Source organism: Sceloporus undulatus, chromosome 10, assembly GCF_019175285.1.
Source record: "Sceloporus undulatus isolate JIND9_A2432 ecotype Alabama chromosome 10, SceUnd_v1.1, whole genome shotgun sequence".
NCBI lineage: Eukaryota > Metazoa > Chordata > Lepidosauria > Squamata > Phrynosomatidae > Sceloporus > Sceloporus undulatus.
The window spans coordinates 6,751,683-6,776,280 of record NC_056531.1 but is presented as its reverse complement, the minus strand read 5'-3'; the positions used below and the strand labels follow the sequence as shown (position 1 = coordinate 6,776,280).

The 24,598-nt window shown below is 40.2% G+C and overlaps 1 protein-coding gene across 2 annotated transcripts in view; it reads left to right on the top strand.

The window, feature by feature from the left end:
* Window positions 1-13,034: 13,034 nt before the first annotated feature.
* RIMBP2 (RIMS binding protein 2) overlaps window positions 13,035-24,598 on the top strand; it is a 197,242-nt gene continuing 185,678 nt past the window's right edge. For both annotated transcript variants that reach the window (XM_042441759.1, XM_042441751.1), the window contains exon 1: window positions 13,035-13,087. The gene's annotated coding sequence lies outside the window, so the exon portion shown is untranslated. The remainder of the gene's footprint in view (window positions 13,088-24,598) is intronic.

Below are 24,598 nucleotides of genomic sequence, written 5' to 3'. Positions count from 1 at the left end.
TTGGCATATTTGCATATACGTAATGAGATATCTTGGAGATAGGATCCAAGTTGAAACATTAAATTCATTTATGTTTCATATATACCTTATATAAATGGTCCAAAGGTAATTTTATATACTATTTTGACTATCACAAAGCAAAGGTGTCACTATCTCAACCACCCATGGAAATAATTTTGGATTTTGGAACATTTTGGATTTTCAGATGAGGGATACTCAACATGTAGTAGTATTTAGCTTTTCTTAGCTTGACTTTGGTTGTTTTGATTGAGATCTTTGAGTTGCCGGCCTTATCTAGTATTGTATATATTCAACTATAAGTCAACCTCATGTATAAGTCGAGGGCAGGTTTGGGGGCCAAAATTATGGATTTTGATATGACCCATGGATAAGTTGAGGATAAAACCTAGGGCCATGTAACACAGGATCTAAAGGATGAAGTAAAGGAAAACAATGCCAAAGAACTTAATTCCAGCAGACATAACTGTTTGTGCTCAACCTAGAAGCTGGATAGATGAGAGACTGGAGCGGGGTCAGTGCTTCCAGGGCAGATCATACCCTTGCCTTTCACCAGGGGATGGTACCTTTTTAAAAATAAGAGTTAAAGTACAGTACTAACATTGACTCGTGGATGTCGATTCTGGTTTTTGACGTCAATTTTTTGACTAAAATTTCTAGTCATGAGTATATATAGTATGCTGAAAGCCAGAATGGATGACTCTTGCTATGGAAAGAAGATACTCTTGCTATGGAAATCATGCCAAGGTGAAGCATGATTTCGTTCTTATCAACCTCCCTTAAATCAATCAATCAATCAATCAATCAATCTATCTATCTATCTATCTATCTATCTATCTATCATTTCATAATTCAGATTGCTAGCATGGTTGCAGGAGAATGGGGGGATCCCAAGATGTGTACAAAGAGTATCATTTATTGATAAAGAGTGAAAGTATAGTTGAGTTTTATTTGTATTTGATAGCCACTGAAAGTAAATATTTTTCAAATGGTGTATTGTCAGAAAAGAAACTACCAAGTCCTGTGTTTTTTCAGGTGCACTGAAAAACAAATGATTTGGTTTTTTTTTTACTTCAATTTAGCTTTCTCTTTTGATGTGGGCCTTGTGTGAGTTTTGGGCCTAAATTGTTCTTCTCAAATTCTCCCCAACAGTTGCAAGTGGGCTTATTTTATGTATTAACATTCCTTTGTGTTGTTGGGGTCACACAGCCCAAAGCATTGTGCTTTGAGGCCTTGTACGGACTGACAGCAGAGACCCACATAAACTGCATTATTATGAGCTGTAATTTAATCTGACTGTATGGTATATGTCTTTCTTCATTCAAAGAGTTTTGCTCCCTACCCCCAGTTGTATGGCTGATGTTATCCTGCATTTTATAACACTTATGTGCACTACTCTGGGATTTGCTTCTGTAAGTAAAGGGTGATCTAGTGCAGGGATGGACCACAGCTTCCAACTCCTTGATTACACCCAAATCTCTTGTAACCCACCATTTTAAAAAACTTGTAAACGATAGGATCCTGTAATTCTACGGTTCTGTCATGGTAATTTTACTGCTTCTGTGCAGCCTGGGCATTCCATGTCAGACCTCAGAACAGCAGTCCTTGAGCAAAAGAACTACAAAGGTAGACTGGAAAAAGAAACAGAATTGAAATTCATCCATAAACTGCAGTCCCTCAGCAATGGATTGAACACGGACAATGGTTTCCTGGCCTACTCTACACATCAACACTATCTGACTCCATCCTTATGGGAGTGTCCTAAGTTCATCTATTCTCCTCCACCTGCAGGTTGGTTTACAAGGCCAAACTGGTCTTGCCATTTCATTCCTATATCCAATGGTTATCTCTTTGTTCATAAACAACCATAGTTAAAACTGGACTTGCTACTTCATTTCCATATCCAAAGGATTTTGAATTTGAATTGACATCCTCACATACCTATGGCATATATATGTTTGTCCCTGGCTTCCACTCCACTAAAAGCATCTGAGGAAGTAGACTGAAGGCTATGAAAGCTCATGCTGCCAACTTCTTTTTTTCAGTGAGTCTCAAAGGTGCTACAAGATCTCTCTACATACTGTGCAGCTGAAAGGTTATTCATGTATACACTCTGAATTGGATTAGACCTCTATGATGGCTATTTCCACATTGATATAAGGCCACAACACCAAATGTTCCTCAGACTTGCGATAGTCATGGATCTCTACTAATACAAGGTGCTCCCCTTTAGATTGTCAACTGCCCTGAGGATTGTTTCTTAACTAAGGACCCAAGGGGTGCATATGTACCCACACTTAAATAATTGGCTGTCATCCTTCTGGGCTGGACCAGATTGTTTTGGGACATTCATGCTTGAATGTAAACACAAAGAAATCAGTTTTGGAATCAACACGAATAGTAGACTTCATCAGGGCTACGCTGGATTTTGATACCAAGTTAGGAGGAATAGGTAATACCCCAGATGACAGAATCAGGATTTAAAATCACCTTAGCAGAATTAATTTCAGCAGGGATAAATGTATGGGGATACGCTTCAGCAGAGAAAATAAAATGCACAAATATGGAATGAGTGATACATAGTTTGAAAGCAGTACATGTGAAAAGATCCTATTAGACCTCAAGCTAAGTCAACAGTGTAAATTCTGAAGCCACAAAGCCAATGCAGCTCTAGACTGCATCAACAGGAGTATATTGTCCACATCAAGGGGGTAGTGCCATTCTATTTTAGGATCTGCTGGGGACTGCATATGGAAAGTTCTGCATTTAAAAACATGTGTGCTGCCATTGTGCTATAGCCCAACACATCTGATAAGAACATAGCTATGTACCTTATATTTTGTTGCACCATTAATCGATCTACCTCTATATTGCCTCCATTGACTGGCCATGCCTCACCATAATTTCAGCCCTGTCTGTAGATACAGGGATCTTACTCTGGGACTTTCTGGATAGAAAGCACAATCTTTCCCACTGAGCTGCAGGGATTTGTGTTGCACACATTGAACTAAGCAGCCAGATATGTGCCTATAAATCTCTAATTTTAGAACACTCGCAACCACTAGAAACTGAAACACCAGAGGTCCTGTCATCCTCTTTTTAAAAAAATGACAGTTAAACAGAACCTATTGTTATGAAAACAATGAATGTGAATGTTTCATTAGGGGTGAATGGGAAATGACTTCAGTCTTTATTCATGTGTTACAAAAGCAGCTAGTTGTATGCTGGCAAATAAATGAGCAACCACTTCATCCCATGCCTAGCATGGAGCTAGACATGGCAGAGATCCGCTGTCAGTATTATTAGAGACAGTGCTAAATATGTGGCAGTGTCATCTAAACAGAAGTAGACCAAGAAAACGAACTCACATGGATGCGAGTGCTGTGCAGCAGAAAGATGAAATGAGGATAGGGATGATGTTTGGTTAACAGATAAGATGAATGGATGTAGATCTATGTGATGTTCATCCGATAGTAATAAAACTCCAAATATTTCTGTGTTTTACATTTGATATTAAGGGTTATGGAAAGACTATTGGTCCCCTCGGGACTTTTCAAACCAAATCTTTTGTCTTTAATGAAACTTACAGTTATCTGTTGCTTGGCATGGATCCAAACTAGCAGGTGTGTTAAAGCTCTTCAGCCACTTTGACGTTCAGTTAACTTTGTATCAAAAAGAACACAGCATCCTGTATTTTAAAAGCTAACAAATTTATTTGTTGTAAGATTTTGTGGTTTGCAGGCTACTCCATTGGGGGCTAGTAGCCTGCCGTCCACAAAGGTTTACTCCAAAAAGACTGGAACCACTGAACTAGATTCCCTCCTTAGTGGTATCCTTCCCTTGTTCCCTCAAAAACTCTTGGAGACAAGGAGTTTTGGGAGAGGAAGCACGGCATGATTCAGGACTTCTTTTCCTCCTACTCCTGTTGTGATTTTTAAATGACTCTTGTCTCTGTTTTATTGCTTGTTGACTCTACTAATGGTTTTTGCTATCACAGCATCTACTTTGACTTCCAATGAAATTTTATCAGAAAGTAACTCCATCTGCTTTGCTATTACAGAACTAGCTGCTTTTCAGTCCTTCCCGCAAAAGTACCCACTGAGGTTTTCCTCTCCTCTGTGTTCTCCCCCACTACTTCTTGGTGTGTGCTGCATCTTTGACATAGAAATGCTGATGGGTGCCATGTGCTAATGTAGCATTTTGTTTTTGGGAGGGGAAATAAAAGTGGAAGCGCAGGCTTGCAGTTCTAGGAGGGAGAAGTATGTAAGAGCAGCAAGTGTGCAAATAGTTGCTACAGGTAAACGACAGCAGGAGGAATGAAACATGACAGGAGAGCTGGTGAGGACACAGCTAAAATAGCTAAGAAACTTTGACGGCTGGAATGTTTTGCTGGAGTCCGTTTGTTTTTGGGGCAGGTGATTACTAGGTTTCCTAAATGCCAAGACAGTGACCTGGATTGCTTGTACTTGCTTGCCCCAGGGCTTTAAGGCCTATGTGCCATGTGCCAGGTTGCTATGGGTGCTTAAAGAATATGTTCTTTCCAAATTCCAGTACAGGCTGGCCTGATCAGCATCACAATAGTGTGCATATTGAACATAACTATTATTTGGGAAGTCAGGCCATCACAATGCACCCAACTCCCCTGGTAGTGAAGGAAATCTGGTGCTAATGTATCCTTGATAGGTGACTGTCCTCAGATGATACCATGTTAAGTTCAAGTTCTTGAAGTTGAACTTGAACTTGAACAGATGACACCACTTTCTGCAGAGTGCTGTTCCATTGGAACCTCTTCCTAACATGAGTTGAAATTCCCTTTCTTCTCTGAATCCATGGGTTCTATTCTTTCCCTCTGGGGTGACAGAAAACCAGTTTGTTCTCTCCTCTATGTTACAGACAGCCTTTCAAACATCTAAAGATGCCTCTCTTAGGCTTTATGCAGACCAGCCATTAAGGCCGGCCTGAGGGCAGAATCAGAGTGTGGCATCCATGACGCACACCCCGACTCCATCCCCAGGGCACCTTGACGTTGCATGCTGCTCCACACGGTGCACGGTGTCAACAGCACTCCTCTGGTGCTGGATCTGCATGATGCAGCGCCAGAGGAGCACCTTAAAGCTGCTGCACCACAGCTATCGTGCTCTGGAAAGGTCAGGTCAGGGCTGCAGTGTGCGGTTGCTGTGGCCTTGATCTGGTGCTCCTGAAGGCGGCTGCAGGTCGCCCCTTAGGGGTGGTATGCACAGCCCCATAATCGCTCATTAGCCATCTCTTTACCAATGTGAATTGCTAACTTTTGCATTTTTAAACTGTTCCATACCCAACAACCATGCTGGGACTCCAGAAATTAAATATTTGATGATGCAGCGGTGGTGATCAGTTTTCTAGTCAGTGAGGATGGAGAGAAGCTATTGTTACTGCATCCCTAGAGAATTTGAAAACTGGCAACATTTACGTGCCAGTTTTGTAGCGCTTCTTTGGTCCTAATTAAAAGTATTGTCCATTTTTGATTTTACATACAGAACACTTAGCTGCTTTGTTTTTATTTTTATATTTACATTAATTTTATATTTTGTGGTATGTGGTTTTTTATATTTCTGATCTAATTAACTAATGTAGATACGAATGATATTTTTATATTTTTATACAATTTTTATTCAGCCAACAAGTTCTCAGATCTTAAATACATAGTTTTTCATTACAACTTTAAAAAAAACAGACAAGAAGCAATAAAAGAAAAGGATACAGTAATGGTCCACAATAAATACATGATCCCATTTGCCATTTTATAACTTGCCCAACTTATTTATGTTGCATTAAACCTTGTACAGTAATTACTTTAAATAAAAAAATCTATGTATTTAAATTGCTTCCTTCTTGTTTTTGTTGTTATTCTTCCTTACTATAGTTTCTAAAGTGTAACCATTGTATAACTACCTATGTATACCTAGCTTAAAAATTCTTCATTATTGTAGTTTCTAACATCTAACCATGGTATAATCTACCTATATATAGCCAGTTTTCAATACACAAGCTTGTTTCCCTGATCCCTTGTTTATACCTGCTAAATGAAATCTAACATGATTCATCATTGCTCTCATATAATAGATTTTACATTTTATTATAAAAACTACAAAACGTTAGTACTGACCATTTCTTTTTCCAAAATGTTACTATCAGATACCAGTCTATTTCCAATTTTTCAATGGCTTGTTGTTGACTAGGTGTGTGAGCTTGTCAAGTTCTATGATTTCTGCCAGTTTTATAATCTAGTCCTCTATTGATAGTACAGTATATCTTTTCTTTTCCATTTTTTTGCATAAAGAATATGAGTGGCTGTTACCTTATATAATACAGTGTTTAATTTCTTCATTTTTGCCTAGTGTGTAAGTCATATTCAGTAAATAGAGTTCAGTAAATAGAGTCAGGTGTTGGAAAAGTATTTCCTAATATTTGTGTGATTCCAATATGAATTTTAATCCAAAATGATTTTGCTTTAGGAAAATGCTGCCACATATGAAAAAAGAACCTAAAATGGTTACATTTCCAACACCGGTTTTCAACTGATTTAGATCTCTTATCAAGTTATTCAGGAGTTAAGTACCATCTATAACATATTTTTTCTGTACAGTAGTTTTATTTTAGATCTTGGCAGTTTAAACTTCTGAGTGTTTTCCCATGCTCAAGAGTTACAGCATTTCCAATATTTAATGCCCATTTAATCATAATATCCCCCACAACTTCTCTCTCAAGCTCAAGTAATAAGATAGTTTTATATAATTTTGCAGTTTCTTACCTGGGCTTTTCTGTCAAGATTTTATTCAACCCCTTTTCCTCTCTTTGAAAGCCTTCAAGCCTTGAGTCCATTCTAAATCTTTTGCATATTTGTTTGTAGAGGAACTAGTTACAATTTATTCCTTCATTTTTTGAATTCTTCTCTAGATTTTATTTTCCAACTGGGGTAGCTTGTTACTTTTAGAAGATCTTTATATCTTACCCAGTTTTGACTGTTTTCTCTCCATTGTCCAAAGAAACCTTCTAGACATGGATGATAAAACATTGAACCACATAGTACTGATATGATACTACATCTCATTATATCCAGACTCTTTGGGGATGGTGATTTTAGTAAAGCAGATGAACTTACTAGGCCTTGCTTCTGAGTAAGCATGCTTAATATTGAAAGCTGTATACACACACACACACACACGCGCGCGCGCGCGCGCGCGCACACACAAACACAAACACACACACATTACTAGAGAGCAACATGCATTTCTAGCCTGGTGTGGAATGGAAGAATTGCATTTCATCCTTGATGTCAAGTAGTGGCTTTCCTTCTGTAGCGCCATCATTGGATTATCTACTGGTGCAGAAAAAGGACAGCACGTAGCCCACTCATGCACCTCAATGCACTTTCTGATTGCCTATGGTGACTAGACTAATGCTTAAATCAGTGTGGGTGAAACATAATGCATGAGATACATGTCCCCATCCATCCCCCCCCCCCTAGATATTCAGATTTTAAAAATTTTATTCAAAGTATTATGCAAAAGCAACAAGAACAATATTAATAGGAAGGCTCTGGTAAATATTGTGATGTTCTAACATTATAGCAATAAGCGATGAAGAGATTAAAAGAGAGAGCATTGCTCATAAATTCCAATAAAAGCAATAAAGTAGACCAGATACAGTATCTAAATATAAGCCAGGGGTAAAATGCATCAGTATATCAATCTTTCAAATATTGTAAGTGTTGTTAAATCTTCTGTCCATTGCATCACCAGCGGGGATGTGGTATCTTTCTAACACTGGAGTATCAGTCTTGTAGCAGTCAAGAAAGATCAATTTCTGCTGATTATGTGTTAAATTCCAAGACTCATTTAATGATCTGAGGTATAAATAAATAAATAATAAAATAAAATAAATAAAACTTTTATTTATATCCCGCTTTTCTGTAGCAGGACTATCAGAGCAGCTCACACTGAAACGTCCACATACAATATAATACATAAAATTAAAATATCCCCCCCTTAAAAAAGAATTAAATATATTACAATTAAAAGAGTTTTAAAATCAATTTATAATAAAGATAAAGAGATTCCTAGAGAGGTGTTCTCACATAGTGCTTTTGTTATTTGCGTTTTTTCCACATTCACGGGGATCCTGTGTCCCTAACCCTAGCGAATATGGAGGCACCACTGTATGTTATATTTGATTATATATAATTGGAAGCTACAGTTGATACAGTGTCAGTGAATGTAACCTTGGCTCCTGCCAGTCCAGTATTCATGGATACTTTTCAACTTGTACAGCCTGATGATGTGAACAGGATCCTTGGAGAGGTAAAAGCCACCACATGTATCCTGGACCCTTGTCCTTCTTGGCTTATTAAACAGGCCAGAGGGGGACTGGTTGAGTGGGTAAAGGAGGTAATCATTGCTTCCCTACAACAAGGCAGAATTCCATCCTGCCTAAAGGAGGCTGTTGTGAGGCCTCTGTTAAAAAAGTCATCCTTGGATCCCACAGTAATGAATAACTATCTGCCAGTGTCTAACCTACCATTTCTGGGCAAGGTTTTGGAACGTGTGGTGGTTTCCCAACTCCAGGGGTTTCTGGATGAACCGGATTATCTACATCCATTTCAGTTTGGTTTCAGACCTGGCTATGGAACAGAGACAACCTTGATCGCCTTGGTGGATGACCTACGCAGGGAACTGGACAGGGGGAGTGTGTCCCTGTTGGTTCTCCTGGACCTCTCAGCAGCTTTTGATACCATCGATCATGGTATCCTTCTGGACTGCCTCTCTGGGATGGGGCTTGGAAATACTGTTCTACCGTGGCTCTGTTCCTTCCTGGAGGGGCAAACCCAGAAGGACTCCGCTTCGACTCCCTGGCCATTGACCTGTGGGGTCCCTCAGGGTTCTGTGTTGTCCCCTATGCTGTTTAACATATACATGAAACCGCTGGGAGAGGTTGTCCGAAGTTTTGAGGTGTGGTATCATCAATATGCAGATGACACTCAACTCTACTACTCCTTCCCACCTCAATCCAAGGAGGCTGTCCTGTTCCTAAACCAGTGTCTGTCTTCAGTAATGGACTGGATGAGGGCAAACAAGTTGAAACTTATTCCAGACAAGACAGAGGTGCTCCTGGTCAGTCGGAAGGCAGATAAGGGAATACGGATTCAGCCTCTGTTAGATGGGGTCACACTCCCCCTGAAGACACAGGTTCGCAGTTTGGGGGTACTCTTGGACTCAAATTTGAACCTGGAGGCCCAGGTCTCTGCTGTGACCAGGAGTGCTTTCGCACATTTAAAACTTGTGCGCCTGCTGCGCCCGTTCCTTGAGAAGCCAGATCTGGCCATAGTGGTACATGCCTTGGTTACATCCCGTTTGGACTACTGTAATGGGCTCTACATGGGGCTGCCTTTGAAAAGTGTTCGGAAAATTCAGCTGGTTTAAAGAGCTGCTGCCAGGCTATTAACAGGGGCAGATTACAGAAACCATACAATGCCCCTGTTGAAACAGCTTCATTGGCTGCCAGTTTGTTTCTGGGCACAATTCAAGGTGCTGGTGATTACCTACAAAGCACTACATGGCTCAGGTCCACACTATTTGGCAGACCGTTTTTCCTGGTATGAACCAGCCTGGACTCTGAGATCCTCTGGCGAAGCCCTTCTCTCCATCCCAACACCATCAGAAACATGGTTGGTGGGGACGTGAGAGAGGGCCTTCCCGGTGGCTGCCCCTAGAATCTGGAACTCCCTGCCCAGAGAGATCAGAATGGCTCCCTCCTTGATGGCCTTCTGCCTGTTCTACCTGTTCACACAGGCGTTTAAGGAATTGCTATAAGGACAGGTTGGGATGTTAGACCAGTTTAAAAATTATTTTTAATGTACTTTGTTTTTTTTTAATGTTTTTAATTGTACTGTTTTTTAATGCTGTGAAGCCGCTCTGAGTCCCAGTCCTGGGAAATAGCGGGATATAAATAAATAAATAAATAGTTATACGTTTCTTTTAAAGTGTGCTTTACTGTTAGGTTAAGTTGTTTACGGGAATGTTAAATTTGGAACATTATAAGCTTCATTTGGTTGACCTGTGTTACTAGGGATTAGAATGAATAAGATCATAAATGCCTATATAAAGGATTAAAGAATGGAAATAATTAACTTAGCCACATGTTAAGGTTTTATATGTTGTTATGAGATTGGTTTAAAATAAGGTTATAGAAGAGATATAAGAAACGTAACATATATTTTATTAGTAATAGATGGGTTTTATGAATAGATACAATATATGATTTTAATGTGTTTTAATATGTTTAATAAGTTCATATGCTAAAATTAATGTTCTTAAGATCTGTTAAACCATTTGAGGAAAACCCGCTTCAGAATAGGATACAGCCTGGGAAAGGAATGTAGAAGAATGTTTATCCTTTACACTTTGAAAGTTAGTAACTGCTAATAATGATAATTAAGGGGCTGTACAGACCATGATGATGCCTACCGGGTGCAGTGCCCAAATGGCACTGCATGGAATGGGCGTCATCATGGCGTGCCAGTACACTTATGGCGCCCCCATCCGGGACGCAAAAAGAAGCCCCCTTTTTGGCCTTCTTTTTGCTCCTTCTGGAGGCCACGGTGTGTGGTTGCCATGGCCTCCATCTGGGGCAAACGGGCGGCGTTTAGGTGCCCGTCTGTAGAGGCCCTCAGTCTATAAAGCTTGGAATCTCTAAAAACAAAGAAAAACCATTTGGAAAAGCTAAGTGTTTTGAGAACTCTATTTGTATTGTAAGTTGTTTTGAGAAGACTGTTTGCCACCAAATTTAGGGGTGGGAATGAAATTTTACAATGGCCTTTTGATTTTGGGGGGTGGGGTGGAGCTGGAACTTGCTATTGTACTTATTTGATATATCTGTGTTTGCCATCCAGTCCTGTCTGAAGAAGTCTTCCTAGGCCCAGAACACGGGCACAATGACATGGCTTCAGGCTGTGTTGGGGGCATGCCATTTATGTGATGCGAGGCCCTGAATGTGGCCTGAAGCCACGTCAACACTGCTGTGCCAAACACGAAGAACTGAGCCAACTGGCAGTGTGGTTCAGGACCGTGGCAGCAGCCCAGATCGGGAATGGGCTCGTGTAGTTGCTGGAGTCCCGGTGCAAACAGCACTGGCATGGGCCTGGCACTATCCTTTAGGCCCATCTGTTTGGGGCCCTAGCTGGACCTTTTCCTAACCTTTCAGTAAAAGCTTTCTGCAAACCCTCAGAAGAATTTATTGATTATGGGGAGGGCTGCCGCTAGTTCTTGACATGTAGGATGTAAAAGGGCAGTATTACATAGAAAAGATGGGCTCAGAGTGTAGAACCACCACCTTTGCTCCAACAAATCCATGCAAAGGGAGCCATGTTATAAAGGAAGACCTTCTTTTGCTCCAATGTCATTAAGATAAGCTATGAATGGAGACCATTGTTTTTCAAAAGACAGGGAAAGATTATAACTTCTCAAGACTGATCAGTGAACTTTTCCATGAGGCAAACATTCCAAAATTGGGACCACCAATCAGTCATATTGACCCTCCCAGTTCTCCAAGTCCTGGCAATCTCAGTTCTGGCCAACACCAGCAAAAATGCAATAATATCTTTATAAGACATTGTGTTATTTTCTTATAAAACAATGTCTTATTTTCATTAGCAATAAACAGAAAGCAAGAAAAGTTCTGGGGAAGGGGCAATTTTTTGTTGAGTGATTTGCGAAGGTAAATTAATGACAGAAACTCAAAATGCCAATACTTTTGGACATTCACACCACATGCACTTCACCCTTTCCAACAGGGCTCTTTGTAATAAACAAGTTTATTGAATAGCCTGAGGGCCGTTTCAAAATACTCAAAGCATAGTAATACAAGCAATGCCACACACACATATATAAAATGTTAATACAGTGCACTAAGTGCAATAAACCACAATACAATATAGATACGTATGAATAGCCTGAACATGCACAGCTTATATACAGACTATACAAATCTAAAAATATACAATATGTACTGAAACATATACAAATAAACAGATAAGAATAAAATGTTTATGCAATCAAACAATAATGTGTAAGATAGTTACCATGGGAAGTAAAATAGAATTAAAATGGGAGGTAGAAATAACATTAAACATTATTTCAATGTTTAAAAAAACTGAAAATACAGTGGGCCCTTGGTAGTCACTGAGGTTTGGCTCCAGGACCCCCTGTAGATACCAAAATCCATGGATGCTCAAGTCTTATTAAATAAAATGGCCTAGTAAAATGGTGTTCCTTATCTAAAATGACAAAATCATTTACTTTTTGGAAGCTGTGGATAGTTGAATACATGTATAAAGAACCTGTGGATATGGAGGGCCAACTACTGTAGACCATTAGTTGTTTCTCTGCAGCATATAAAATTTTAATCCATTAAGAACATGTTTGGAAACCCCAAATGGACCAATGTAGTAAAAATAAACATACAATAAATTGTATCGAAGGCCTTATCAGGGGAAAATGCTGAACTCACCCCAAAGCAAGTCTGGCAGTTCTCATGGCATTTGGCTACTTCTGTGAGGGTTTTGGTGATGGAAGGAATTCTGTGTTCTGTTTTTACAAGGAGGGATGGTCCTCAGACCCAGACAACTTGCTATTCCTTTTTAAAGCTTGGGAAATTCATATGGGGTAAATTTGTGTTTAATGCATATCTCTCCAGGATGCAGGGTAGTCGTTTCCCCCTTTTGCTTGTAAATGTGTGGCAGTTAAAAGCATTCTATAAACTTCACTATTGTGTATGTTGTGTATTGAAACACTCTGCAAAGATATCACAATGAACAGTTAATTATATTTTTTTTAAAACCTGAACTTTGAAAACTGTTTTCTCTTCTCCCTCCCTTTTTTTCTTTCTCTTACAGTTTACAAATGAACTACCAGACTTATAACCTGCAGCGCTGCAGAAAATATTTGGCTGAATCTGTTTATTAGAGGAACAAACCCAGGCGTTTCAATCTAATGTCACCCTTCTAAGAAAAGACAATCATCATTGGAGCTTTTCAGTAAGTCATCAGTTTTAAATATTCTTTTTCTGATTTCCTTGGCTCACTTGGAGGGAAATCTAATTTTGCAGTTTAGGGGTAAGCTCAAGTTTGTAGCTATGGGAAGAGTAGAATGAGGGCATTGCTTCTGCAAATAGGAATTCTGTCCCCCAAATGACATTTTCCTTCAGTCCCCATCTTTCTAGTTTTGCAGTAACTTAAGACTTCAGCTGAGCTGAAATTTAGGCATCCAAAGTAAGGTAAAGGTATTCCCCGTTGACAAGTTTGTCAAGTCATGTCTGACCATAGGAGGTGGTGCTTATCTCCATTACTAAGCTGAAGAGCCAGCATTGTCAGAGACTACTCTGTGATCATGTAGCAAGCATGATTGCACAGAACGCTGTTTACCTTCCCACCGAAGTGGTACCTATTTATCTACTTGTATTTGCATACTTTTGAACTGCTAGGTTGGTAGAAGTTGGGACTAGTGATGGGAGCTTACTCCATCACACGGCACCTGAGCCTTGAACTGCCATCTTACCAATCTTGCAGTCAAAGGAGCAGCAAAATGACCAAGAGAATGCAAACACAGCAAATATTATGAGTTCTAGTTGTGAATGATTTTCAGTGTCTCACTCTCTGCAATGCTACAACTTTGGGGGATGAAGGAAAATGTCATTTGGAGCCCCCAGAATTCTTATGGAAGGGAATGCCTTCATTCCTCCTCCGCTAGACACACCCTTCAGTAAGCTGTAGAAGTCTTCCATGAGTTTTACTTATACGTTTCTACTCTCCACCAGGCATATACATTTTAATTTGAATTCTTTGTCTTTCTGCTAGAGGGCGTATAACATGGAAATGTTTCAAAGTTTCAAAAATGTGCTTAATTTTTAATGGAGAAATTCAAATGTGGGATAAAGTAAAACTGATAGATTTGCCCAATCGGAGCAAGTCATTCAGATTTTGAACACTTACTGTAGTTCTCAGATATTTGGCTTTGAATTCCTGCATATTCAATGTTTGTGCTACTGTTTTAAGACTGTCACCACCAGGTACTTCTCCTCTTTAACACTTGCAAGGCAGGCAGGGACAACATAGTCCTCTCCATGCTGAGAACATCTGGGCCTATTGAATTTTGCTTCTGCAGATGAGTTTGTTCAGTTTGTTTTGAAGAAGAATTTATCAAAATTTGCAAATGTGTTCATGAATTCATTGGAAAGAAGCTAAGCTGGGAAAAAATTGCCCATGGAGGAAGGTGAATCTGACATATTCACCCATCCCTGATGCTGCTTTATGTGCCAGAAGCTACATGCTGAGCACTCATCTTTTCCTTTGCTGGCTCTTTTCCAAGGAGAAAATAAAGCTGAATGAATGCATATTAAATAAGCCAGGCTTGAAATCGGAATCAGCAGTTTTCTGAGCTCCAGATGCAGCCCTGTGATCTGCTCAATAGGAACAGCTCCTCTCTTTTTTCTATCAACTTTAGCATTTTTCCCCCTGCTCAAAGTGCTATTTCTGCTTCTTCTATTTCCTTTGAAAGAAGCTTGGCAAATAATACTTTTGGCTTGGTGTTTGTGGAGAAGAATATGATTAGGTTGAAAAAAATTATATTCCAGCTCCAGTCCTCAATTGAACAAGTTGACTTAGCTGAAATTTTGTATGGTCAATTTTCCAGGAGTGAATACATCACAGTGCCTGGGGAATTAGGGTTGCCACATTCAGTAATCTTAAAAACATGCCACTTGCCAGTGATAACGGAGACCATGAGATTGCTGTGAGGCTTGCTTTAACAGGGCACTTAGAGTGTGTGGTTCTGATGACACATTCTTGGAAAACAAATAAGTACATTTCTGGTCCAAGCACTTCTCTCCCAGTACTTTTAAAGTTGTTTTACTTTTTCAGTGGACAGATGGAGGAAAGTGGAATGTGCGCCTGAGAATGGCAGATTTATATTTCTTGGATAAATTTGAAAGGATTTGAAGAGCTGTTCTGTGGGCATGATTTGTTGGCAAGGATCACTTTATGGTGATACAGACAGTATCTTTCATTCATACCAAAGGACGTTAGGGTTGTCTAGGGGGCCTAGGGGAATTTTATAATGAAGATTTTTTTCTCATTCAACAGAAGGAAATTGCTTGGTGGGGGGGGGGGGGAACTCAGCATCTGCAACTGTTCCTAGAGCACCTGTGGTCTGAGGCAGTTGCCTCACTCTGCTATATTATAGGGCCATCTTTGTCTAATCCTTCTTCTCTTTGTATTGCATATGAGATTAAGGCTTCTATGCAAATTTTCCTATGAGTGAGAACTGCTGAAATACATATCTATATCTGTATCTATATATCTGCACCCTCTCATATATGGTCTGTGAGGGAGTGAATAGGCAAGCCCAGCTCCACCAGGGCTAGCCTGAAGAAGAAGAGCCCTCCCTCCAGTCCATCTGCCTTGGTCCAGGCCTCAGAGGGAGAGAAGAATGCTGGACCTCATCCCCTTTCCCACCACCATTCCCTTCTTGTTTTGTGTTGTGTCTTTTAGGGCAGGGAACCGTTTAATTAAAAATAATAATTGTAAGCCGCTCTGATAGCCTTTAGGGCTGAAGGGCGGGGTATAAATACCATAATAAATAAATAAATAAATAAATAAATAAATAAATAAAAATACAAGTAGACAAGTTATAAATCTTAGACCAGGTGATCAGAGAGAGCACACGGCCCCAAACAAACAAAATTCACCACATAAGCCTTTAAAATTAAAAGAAACAAAGAGTCAAGGATTGCCTCCCCCAAACAGCTCACCTTCTGCTCTACCAAAGAGAAATTTAAACCCAGCATATGTAGGGAGAGAGTTAGAAATGCTAAAGCACAGGTTTGCTAGAGAGGTTAAAACAATAAAAAGAGCTTTTTTGATTATGTCCATAGCAAAAGGAAGAACAAGGGAATGATAGACAATGATGACACAGTGAGATGGATGGATTTTTAATAATTAATATCCCCACTATAGATTTATAGAAATGGTGGCACTGTGGATATATAGAATTGAGCTTTCTGGAGTCAAGGTTTTGTGAGAGAGATAAAATGCTGAACAGGATTTGCAGAAGAAATGTTTAGAGAACAAGTTGGGCTTTGTAAGCATCAAGTCGTCTAGTTTGCTTTAAAAACCAAAACAATTAGGAACAGCATCCTTGGATGAGGGAAATAACACATAAGTGATAAGGAGTGATGGAATATTCCAAATGAGTCAAAAATGTATTTTTAATATTCAAAATTCTGTCTCCTGATTGTATGAAGGTTTTGTATGTTTGCACTTTGAACCAGCCAATGGAATGTATTGTTAGGGATCTCCTTGTTTGAAATCCTATATGAACAGCCATTTTCTTTGATTCTTGGCCTCAGTTCTTTGGAACTTGATTTCCACTGTGGACTTTTGCCGGCAATAAACAATGTTGGATTCTCAGCCTTCTGGGTCCTGTTGTCTCTCTTCTCTGTCAAGCCAATGGACTTAGTGAGAGAAAGTCCAGGCTTTAAGAATCCTACAACAACAGAAAAGCCAAAACTACTCATCACCTTCTTTGCCTCGATTTTCTCACAAACGGAGAACAGTGTACAACCTGGGGAAAATGGAACAGATGATGCAGAAGGGGAAATGCAGCACACAATAGGCAAAGAGGTAGTGCAGGAACATGCTATAAGTATTCAAGTCTCCAGGGCCAAATAAACTTCATCCAAGATTATTAAAAGAACTGGCAGACGTAATCTCAGAAACACTGCCAGTAATCTTTGAGAATTCCTGGAGGACAGGAGAGATTCCAGCAGATGGGAGGATGCAAATGTGATCCCCGTCTTCAATAAGGAGGGGGGGGGGGAGAGACCCAAATAATGAGCGCCAAATCAGCTTGACATCAATTCCAGAAACATTCCAGAGCAGATCATTACACAGTCTGTAAGCATTTAGAAAAGAATGCCATGATCACTAAAAGTCAAGTTTCCCCCCTTAAAAACCAAGTAATGCCAGGCTAAATTTCTTTCTTTATTTTTTAATGGAGTTACATGGTTGATAGATGTGGGGAATGCTGTGGATGTAGTGTATCTTGATTTCAGTAAGGCCTTTGACTGTGTCCCCCATAATATCCCTGCAATAAAACTAATAAAATGTGGGCTAGACAATACTACTGTTAGGTCACTTTGTAATTGGTTGACTGGCTGAACCCAAAGAGTGCTCACCAATGGCTCCTTTTCATCATGGAGCGAAGTGACCAGTGGGGTGCCACAGGGTTCTGTCCTGGGGCCAGTGCCTTTCAATATCTGTATCAATGACTTGGATGAAAGAATAGAGGACATGCTTATCAGATTTGCAGATGACACCAAGTCAGGAGGGGTAAATAATCCCCCAGAGGACAGGATCAGACTTCAAAATGATTTTAACAGATTAGAGAGATGGGCTAAAACTAACAAAATGAATTGCAGCAGGAAGAAATGTAAGGTGTTACACTTAGGCAGTAAAAATGAAATGCACAGATTGACAACAGAACATGCGAAAGGGATCTAGGAGTCTTAGTAGAGCACAAGCTGACCCTGAGTGAGCAGCGTGATGCAGCAACTGAAAAGCCAATATGATCTATGCTTCATCAGTAGGAGTATGCCTACATTGAGGAAAATAATACTACCACTCTATTCTGCTTTGTTCACACCTCACCTGGAATACTGTGTCCAGTTCTGGACACCACAATTGAAGGGGATATCGACAAGCTGGAATGTGTCTTGAGGAAGGCGACCAAAATGACGAAAGGGATGGAAACTGTCCAGTGAAGAACATCTTAGGAAGCTGAGTTTGTTTAGCCTGGAGAAGAGAAGGTTAAGAGATGACATGGTAGCCATGTTTAAATATTTAAATGGATGTCATACTGAGGATGGAGCAAGCTTGTTTTGTGCTTGAGATTCGGATGGGGAGCAATGGATTTAAACTATAGGAAAATTCCACCTAAAAATTAGAAAGATCCTCCTGAAAGTAGGAGCTATTTTGATAGTGGAATATGCTGTTTCGGAATGTGGTGGAGTCTCTTTTGGAGTCCGGATTGCTTGATTGTGTATTTCTGCAAGGCAGGGGTTTGGACTGGATGGCCCTTGTGGTTTCTTCCAACTCTGTGATTCTATGAATCTTTGAAAAGTGTGGAAATTGAAGTGCTAAACTTTGGGCCAACATGAAGTTCCTGTTTTTCAGAAGAAACTCCAAAGGAAATGCATGAGTGTATGATGCAAACATTGAGTGCCAAGTGCCCATGTTAGTCAACTGTGAAGAAGTGGTGTGCCAACATTCAGTGTGAAGATTTTGGGACTGAAGATGCAGCACGGTCTGGAAGGCCTTCAACAGCGTCAATTCCTGAAATTGTTGAGCCTGTCGATGACCTGATTTTGGCAGATAAGCAAATTCAGCTAAAACAATTGCTGAGACACCAGAGATATCCTGGGAATGCATTGGGTCTATAATTCATGAGCAGTTGGCTATGCAAAAGCTGTCTGTCAAGTGGGTGCTGAATTGTTTGAATGCAGACCAGAAGTGAAATTGAGTGGATATCTCCATGTCGATTTCCTGACTATAGGTTTTTGTGGGTTTTTCGGGCTATGTGGCCATGTTCTAGAAGAGTTTCTTCCTGACGTTTCGCCAGCATCTGTGGCTGGTGAAACGTCAGGAAGAAACTCTTCTAGAACATGGCCACATAGTCTGAAAAACCCACAAAAAACTATGGATGCCGGCCATGAAAGCCTTCGATTCCCCGACTGTTTCCTGTTTCCAAACCTTAAAAAGAATTTGAAAGGAAGGAAACTTTTGAATGATCCAGAGGTGATAGCAGCAGCAGAGCAGTATTCAGTGATCAAACTCCAGATTTTATTTTTTGAAAGGGCTGAAGAAATTTGAGAAACAATCTTGCAAGTGTGTTGAATTTTGGGGTGAATATGTAGAATAGCAAGTAAGTTTCATGGCTTGAGTCTAGGTCATTCCCTTCTTGGTCAGTCCGAGAACATTTTAGCAACCCCTTGTGTAAGGCCTGGAGAATAGAGGGATTATACAAAGCCATTGTGAAAAAGGGGCAGTTTGGGAAGTAGGAGAGATGATGTGGCAGAGGCATTCTGGGGGAAACTACAGGAATAACAGGCACTAAGGAAGAAATGACAAAGTAATTTGATGCAGCAGACCTTTAGAAAGAGATGCAGAACAAAAAGCTAAATAAGAACCAGTGTCTGTCATCAGTAATAAACTGGATTAGAACAAACAAGTTGAAACTTAATCCAGACAAGACAAAGGTGCTCCTGGCCAATCGGAAAGCAGATCAGGGAATATGGATCCAGCCTGTGTTAGATGGGGTCACACACACCCTGAAGACACAGGTTCGCAGTTTGGGGCTACTCCTGGCCTCAGCATTGAACTTGGAGGCCCAGGTCTCTGCGGTGACCAGGAGTGCTTTTGCACATTTAAAATGTGTGCGCTATCTGCGCTGTTCCTTGAGATGCCCGATCTGGCCATGGTGGTCCATGCCATGGTTACATCCCGCTTGGACCACTGTAACTTGCTCTTCTTGGGGCGTTCAACAGAAAGGTGGGATAGAAAATAGACAGACAGACAGATAGATAAAAAAAATGAGAACATGGGGAACATGAGGTAGGGATTCCTTTTGACAGAGTGTAGCATTACAGATGACTTGGTACGTGACTCAGTACAGTACTCTGTCTTCCTTCTTCAGTATTTCCTGGCCCTCTCTTTTGGTCACATTGGATTGTGATCCCAAAAGTGTTAAGGAGCCTAGGAAATACCAGTAAAGTAGCACACATGCTACTATTATCAGTATTGATTGATCAAGGCTGTTCCCATGCGAATGGCTGGTGCGAGATTGGAAGGACGGGCGACCCTGGGAACGGGAAAATGCCAGTGTGTTTTGATCTATAGGTGAATGGGGTGCAAGCCTTCTCAAAGTTTGAATTGCTATGTGCTTTCATTATGCTGTGTTACTGCCATTACTTTAATCCTGACAATATAAATCTGCTGTGAACATCTTTGGTTTCTGAATAAAGTTTTCTTGTTTTATTAGGGAAGCTTGGATTCTGAACTGAAGTGATCTGGTACATGCCAATTTTTCAGGACTTCCTTCTGTCCTAAATTGATAGAACCATGCATTTGCCAGCAGACAACCAAAAACCTAGAATAGACAAACAATGAATTAGGCCCAGTCATCAACCTTTAGAAAGAGGAGGAGCTTATAAAATATTCACAACAATTTTGGCGAATAGAATAAAAAATCATTTGAAAGACTGGATTGGAGAAGATCAAAGAGGTTTGATCCCCCAAAGGCAAATGAAGGACAACGTTTGGTATATATTGAATATATTAGAATATTATGAAAATCATATTAATGACAAACTTGGCTTGGCATTCGGTTAATTGGCAATTTCTGTATAAAATTTTAGACAAATTAAATTTAGGGACGAATTATACCAATTGTGGCCAACAACCATCTCCGATTGGATTGCCACTGGCAGCTCCACAACCACAGTTGCTACCACAGCCACAGCTGCCACTGCGCCCGCAACTGTCTGGCAGCCAAGCCTGTGTGTCACGTTCAGCAAAAGCACTGACAGGCTGCTGTTTTTTTTGTGACTCAGGTAATGAACTTTATGGCCAAATAGGAGCACAGAGATTTAGGGGTGTGTGTATGTGTGTGTGCAATAATGGGGCTTTTGCCATTATCTGGGCAGCACAGCTGAGGGAATTGTCTTCTTTCTATGTCAGTAAAAGATTAATGAGGTGTTAGGTTCATGGTATCATTTTATGGGAACAGAGGAACACCAGAGGAGCATTAGAGGTCATGGAAGTTTGACTGACCAGTGAAATAGCCAACCTGGGAGAAGTTTCCAGGGCTGGTCAGACAAGACCATGCAGCCTAAAAACTCCTGGCTGCCCTTCCCAGAACTTCCAGGCTCAAAATCTCCATTGGACTGTGAATAGCTTACTTTTATTTTGACCTTGGCTGAAATGATCTAGACTATTTTTTAACTTCTGTAAGTGGGCCTGAAGGAAAGGCGCCCTTCATGAAGAGAGATATTTTTTGCTGGTGCAGATTCAGTCCTTAGAATAAAGCTTTCCTTTGAAAGATGCATTCTTAGCACACTCTTTTCACGTGCTTTGCTCAGTTCCCCCTTCAGAGACAGAGGTGGAAAGTGCAAGTGGAATCCCCAAAGTAATTTCCCATTGGGTTACTAGGAAAATGGTTGGAATCGGTGGGTGGTGGCAACTGTAAGACAGATGCTCTCTGGAGGCTTCATTCTGCTCAGTAGAAGCAGGAGGAGGGGACCTCAGAAGCATTAAAACATCTGACATTTCAGTTAGAGCTTGGAAGTGTTACTTTTGGAGCTGCAACTTGTAGAATCGTCCAGCTAGCATGGCCAATTCTGGGTGGGGATTTCTGGGAGTTGTAGCCCCAGAAGTAACCTTTCTGATCTCTTAGATAAAGTGCCAAAGCTTTTCTCGGAGAGCTCTGATTTGAGGCCTATGGAGAGATACTTTACACCCTGTAATATTGCTCACTTAGTTGTTCTTACACAAGCATTATTGTTTAACCTCCAGTTTCAGTGAACTGAAAAGAACTTGTAGTTGCAATGGATGGTTTGTTCTTCGATGTCAGAAAAGCTGAGAATGGCAAGTTCCCCTTTCCATGCGCCTTATTATTTAGACACCTGTTCAGAGAAAATCAGTGACATTGAAAATCAGTGATAAGAAACATGGCCAAACAGTCTTAACAGACAAACATCCTATCTGTTCTTGGCCATTAAGCATGTAACACCAATACTGTAGATCCATCCCCACCTTTTACAGCACTTACCTGTTTGTTACTTGGCAATTGTGGCATTTACCACTGCCTGCAGCTGATGGTAAATCGGAGGGTTAAGTCTAAATGCAAAGTGAATTGCTTTGCATTTGAAACAGCTGCTGATAAAAGGAACTGTTAATGTGTGTGTAAATCTCACTTTTGTCACTAGTGGCAACGGGGAGACATTAGGCAGAGTGAAGCAGTCACTTAAGGTGGCAGGATGTTGGCAGAAATCAGCAAGGTGTCAGAAGAGAGAGCTCTGTGCCATGCAACCTGCCATGGGCCTCCTAAGCTAGGCTGCTACTTTCTCTCTGTGTGGTAGAGGATCCTCTCCCACAGCCTTTTCCCCATCAGGAGATGGGGCAAACTATTGTGCCTCTGTCTAGAGCAAGAGTAGGGGAACTGTGACCTGGACTGCAACTCCCACCTGCCTTTGCTAGCATGGACAGTGGTAAAGAGTCATAGGAGTTGCAATCCAAAAACATTTGGCACCATATGTGGTCTCGGGATTTTCTTTTCACATGTTTTAAGCAGGTGGCAGATGATGATGTAGGGAGATTCTTGTCCCCAACACAGAATGTAAATAAGACTTGATATTGTCTCCCAAGCTGTTGAATATCATAGTCAAAAAGAATTGAAAGCAATAATCTTCATGAAGTAAGACCTTTTCAGTGATGGTGCATTGATTATAGAGTGCTCTGTTTCTCTCCTATAAGAGCACATCACCTCTTTAATATCTATATTTATACTGGTCAATGACCGAATAAATTTTATTACATTAATATCTATATATCCATATATCTCTGTGTGGGCGTGTGTGTATCTCAAACAAAATAGTCAAGTAAAATGTGGAGGTAACATGACAAATCATCCTTGTCACTTTGGTACAACCCTCATATATGTGCAGTTTACTCAGCCCTCCATGCTAGAGGAAGATAGGACTGGACTGTTACATTTTCCTTTGCAAGCAAGCCACCCAGTTTCAAAGTCCATGGAAATTTAAATCTGTGGTAAGTAATTACCATTTGTGGCTGCTGTGAAATACTGTACGATAGCTGAATAGCGGATGCCTTCTGTGTTTACTCTAGTCCATGTACTAAATATTTGGTCTGTTCAGTTGGATGTATTTAATCAAATCCTAAATGAGTTTATGTAAAAAAAAAATCAAGTTAGAATTATAGGAAAAGAGATTCAACATTAGGAGGAACTTCCTGACAGTAAGGGCTGTTCGACAGTGGAACACACTCCCTTGGAGTGTAGCAGAATCTCCTTCTTTGAGGTCTTTAAACTGAGGCTGGATGGCCATCTGTCGGGTATGCTTTGACTGAGAGTTCTGGCATGGCAAAAGAGGGTTTGACTGGATGGCCCTTGTAGTCTCTTCCAACTCTTCTATAGAATCATAGAATTATAGACTTAGAAGAGACTACAAGGACCATCCAGTTCAACCCTCTTCTGCCTTGAGGAATACACAAAGTGCTCCTGACAACGATCTGGTCTCTATTTAAAAACCTCCAGACTCCACCACCTTCTGAGGCAGCATCTTCTACCGTTGAACATTTCTTACTGACTCCAGACAAATCCCATCCGTGGAATTCTACAAACTAATGATCACTGAGTAACATCACATCCTATGGTTATTGTTATATTTGTTATTATGTTGCACTGTAATGTTTGCCTATCTTATAAAGACTTGAAAATCAGTAAAATAATTTTTTAAAAATATGTGTAGTTTGCTTAATTGGGTTTTTAATTCATTTTATTTTACATTACTTTGGTGGTCCTGATGATCAGGAAAGTGATTAATTATTATTATTATAAATAAATAACTAAAGAAGGAATAAAGCAAGACAAGATGTGGTGCCTACATCAGGAAATGCCAGACGCCTGAGAAAACAGCAGCAAAAGGAAACAGGGCTGAGGGTTGGAAGGTGGAAATGACTAAAGGAACATAGGCAAAGTGGGGGGAGAAGGGGAGGGGAGTGAAAAGCTGGAAGTGAGAATGGATAGAAAAGATGGCTTTGTGAAGAATTGGATATGATTTTTGAAACAACAAAATGTTTGAGTGCCTGTATTTTCACTACAGTAATCCCTTTCTATGCCTGTAGGGAATTCTTTTAAAATAAAGGATAGGGAATTTTGGCCATCCAGATATTTTGGCCTGCACCTCCCATCAGCCCACTCAGCATGACTGGGAATGGGAATGTTCCCCACCATTCAGTTAATAGAAGAAGTTTACAGTGATGAAATCAATATACAAAAGATGAAGCCTGATCATCCTGAAGCTTATTAAGCTGTCTTCTTGTTAATATAGGTTGCATGATTATATGATATGTATAATGTCACTTAAGATCTATTTGCTCTTCTTAAATAACCAACACCCATCCTTACCTATTACTACTCCTTGTATAAGAAGGTCAAAACACATCCCACCCTGTCTACGTTGAGCAAGAAAGTCAGATTAAATCATTACAAAGCTCAATTGTATTTTTCTGCATTATATACATATGTGACAGGAGGTAAGGAACTTCATCCACAGCTTTGGTTGCTTGCTGAGTTGCAAAGGGATAATTCTTTAAAGGATTAGCAACAGCAATTTGTACATTTTACCTTGCTCTGTCACACTTATAAGTAGCTATTTTGTTCATTTTTCTCTAACAGGTAGAAGTAGAACTGAGATG